Here is a 3,821-nt window from a genome sequence, read left to right on the forward strand (position 1 = left end):
TTTTGCTGATACAGACTCACACAGCTACCACTCTGAAACCTGTCACTAAGGGAGTTAGGTGCCCAGGACCCATTGATTTCCAGTGGTACTTGTGTTTGTGCATCTCTTGGGCACTTTGACAGTCCCACCCTTAAAGCTGAGCCTTGTAGGAAGCCAAACATAAATATTTGGGGTGAAATCCTGGAAATAGTAGTTTTGCCATTGACTTTAGTGAGGCCAGGATTTCATCCATCATTTTAAAGATTTGACACCTTCTCTCACCAAAAGTTTGCCACAAAAGTTTCTCCTATGGGTTTCTCAGCCAGAATACTTTGTAGCAAGTACATGGCTGCCTAGCAAACTGCAGTGTTTCAGCTTCTCCATCCCCCAAGCATTAATTCTTCTTACAAGACGATGGGAGGTTTTGCCAGTGCAAATCTGAGAAGGTGGCTCTCTCGATAGGGAGAACAGCAGCAGTGCTTGTTAGAGTGTCAAGCAAAACCCTTCATTGCAATAACAAGGAATACAAGGAGGCATCCCCTTCAGGTTCCCGTGGTTTGTGATCTCTGGAATTCCTTTAATTGGAAACACTCCTACAAGTTTCCCTAAAACCGTCTCGTCCAAGGGGTCTCAAACTGTGGATTGGGACCCCAAAGTGGGTCACGATCCTGTTTTTTAACGGGGTCACCAGGACTGGCGTTAGACTTGCTGAGGCTCAGGGCCAACGCAGAAGCCCAAGCCCCACCGCCTGGGGCCAAAGCCAAAGTTTGAGAGCTTCAGCCCCGGGCAGTGGGGCTCAGGCTTCAGCTTCAGCCCTGGGCGATGAAGATCAGGTTACAGGCCCCCACCAGGGCAGTGGAGCTTGGGCTTTGTTTCCCTGGGATCGTGCAGTAATTTTTGTTGTCAGAAGTGGGTCACGGTGCAATGAAGTTTGAGAACCTCGGGAAGGGGCCAGACCAGGTGAGTGAGCTAATATTTTTTCATGGAACCAACTTCTGTTGGCGAGACAGACAAGTTTCTGAGCTTACACAGAGTGCTTCGTCACCTGGACCACGTTTCCTGTCGGCATTAACAACCTAACGCAAGTTTCCAGGAGATGGTCTCGCAGTTTGCCAATAAGGTGGCTTTCTGGTATGTCATATGCAGCTGGGAACCTGGAAATAAACAACAGAAATTTGGTTGGGGGATTTGTGGGGGTTTAGTTGTGCCTGAAGCTTTGGGTTTCTAAATTTTTGGGTTTTATTTCTGATTTTTGTTTCTTTGCGCCCTCCTCCCCCCCCCTTTTTTTTAACAGTATTGCTTTTCTTTTCCTCAACCCCTCTTCCCTCCCTGTCATCCTCCAGTCTGTTTTGGGTTTGTAAAAAGAAGAGACTCCTTTAGTTGTTGGAACAGCATATTTATTTATAATTCTCCCATGCAGTTCCACTCCAGAATTGGCTGTTTACTCCTGTTAATAACCTATTGCTCTCCAAACAGCCAAAGCCTGTTTTCTCAGGTCCATACAATACAACACAATATTACGGTGAAAGACAGAGACATATGTTTTCTACTGATGAGAAGGTTCTACACCTTTGGAACTAGAAAATCCAACTGAATGCATCGCTACCCAATTCCTGATACAGAGCATTGCACCAGCGTAACTAACATAAAAAGGAACTGGAATCTGCTGTCTTCAAAACTGTAAAAATAGCTTGTGCTTTTGCTTCAAAAACTGTACCTATTCTTTTAAAAAAAGAAAGGAAAATAAAATGTCTGGAAGGCACTGAGTTATTCCCTGTCCTTTACAGCTGGGAATTGCTCAGCTCCAGATTATCTTCACAGGGGCAGCTTGTTTCTGCATTTTCCTGAGCAGATTTTGTGTGTTAATCAGAAGTGCACTGCTTAAGAGACATATGACCCTTCAGTGAGATGACTTCCCTCATTGGGAATCATAAACAGAAATGAGGCCCCTGTTTCCAAGTTTGCAAACCACTTCATGTGCCCTGCAGCGTGTCTCAGCCTCTGCATTGCTGGAGTTAGAGAAGTTTCTGAGACGACAGAGAACTGGGAGCCAAAGTTTTTCTTTTAGTTTTGCATTGACTGGCAGGTTTCATTGATTCTGCCTGTGCACCTTAAGCTGCTTCAAGTGGAGATGGAGAATTTGGCTGTGCTATTCTTGTAAAAGGCAATGAGGGGGAACAAAGAAAAAATACCACGTAACCACTCTGAAAACATACCCATGTGCGCCGGACTGTCCTTCTGGGCTTACCTGAAATGCTCTCAGGGTTACCCACTGTTTGGGATTGTTTGACGGGGATGGTTATTCACACTTGGGGATGGTAGCAATCAGCTCTTCAGTGTCTTAACACTATAATATTTTATTGCCAGCTACTGTAATAATGAAGTATAAGGGTCTGATCCTTGTACTTGTGATGGAGTGATTCTTCCACCTACTGAAGTAGAAGGAAAGGCTCCCACTGACTTCAATGGGCAAGAGAGCCTTAGCTATACACTGCAGTTTTGAGTCTATGTAATCGGGGCCACACATACTAGCCAGTGCATAACAAACGGGAGGGCTGTACAGATATCTGAAGGGACGCACGCCTTTGGCTATGGAAGAGTCTTGTATTCGTAAAGGAAAAAAGAACTTTCAAGCCAAAAGGAATAAGGAAAAAATCCCACTGAATCTCATATGTGAAGGGGGATGGGAGATACAAAAAGCAGCCAGCTGCCTCCACACATGGAGTCAGGGGAGCGAAGGAAAAATATCAAGAAACCCCAGCAGGGAGAACTCAGATGGTCTAATCCAGCCAGTTTAAAAGATTTAGGCAGATCAAAAAGGAAAAGCAAACTTTAAAACCTTGGCTAATGAGAACAGACGCTTCCACCTGCTGGGGAATAGGGCAGGCACAGCTGTGTTACTCTGCACTGAGGGACTATGTTACAAAGGGTTGTGTGTTTCCTGTCCCTTTTTGCTGGTAGGTGGTCAGATTACCCACTGTCTGGGCTGGCATATTTGGACAGGGTTGAAATATTCTTATAAACTAACTACGAAAATCTGTCCATTTCAACTTCCTCCAAATTTCTATCCATTGTTCTCTCAGCAAGCGCTCAATAATATTTCTAGGTGGAAGAATAGCGCCACCACAAAGCCTTTGCTTACCCAGAGAGAAGAGATCGACTAAGAGACTTATCCAGGGTCGCACAGGGACTCTGCAGCAGAGCAGACAATTCTCTGGTCTCCCAAGTCCCAGACAAGCTCTGTAACTTACCCTGGATCACCCTTCCCTTCCATTATAGTCAAATAGCCAAATATTCATTCAGAGATGTGCTAGCCAATGCACAAGTCGCATGTTCGGTCAGGGTTGGCAACAGCTACTATAACAAAGGCTGCAGCTCAGAGATGTAAAGGTCCAACTTGGATTTCGCATTACACCACTTAGCCACTTGCACCATTGCTTCATCCACCCGCAAAGCACCCTCTACTTCCAACTGATGTTCAGTTAGGAAAGATGCCCACTGACTTCAATGGGGGTTGGATCAGGTCGGGTTGGAGGCATTCAGATCCTATAGTGGTGGAGTCTATACATTCAAGAACCTCAGTAGAGAAGTCCCAACAGTCTTGCAGCGCCCGGGTGGCCTGTACCCTTTCACAGCACCTATATTAACCAGACAGCGCCTGGTTTTCTGCAAGGCCTAGATTCGGCCTCCACACATGTCCATGCACAGCGTCCTGAGAAGGGAACCTAACGAGAAAGCCCAGCGGACAGCATTCAGGTATTCCAATCCAGCCAGTTTAAAAGCATTAGGCAGAGAAAAGAGGTGAAGCAGGGATTGCCTGCACCCACCGGTGCTCAGGTCCC

Source organism: Caretta caretta, chromosome 14 (assembly GCF_965140235.1).
Source record: "Caretta caretta isolate rCarCar2 chromosome 14, rCarCar1.hap1, whole genome shotgun sequence".
Lineage (NCBI taxonomy): Eukaryota > Metazoa > Chordata > Testudines > Cheloniidae > Caretta > Caretta caretta.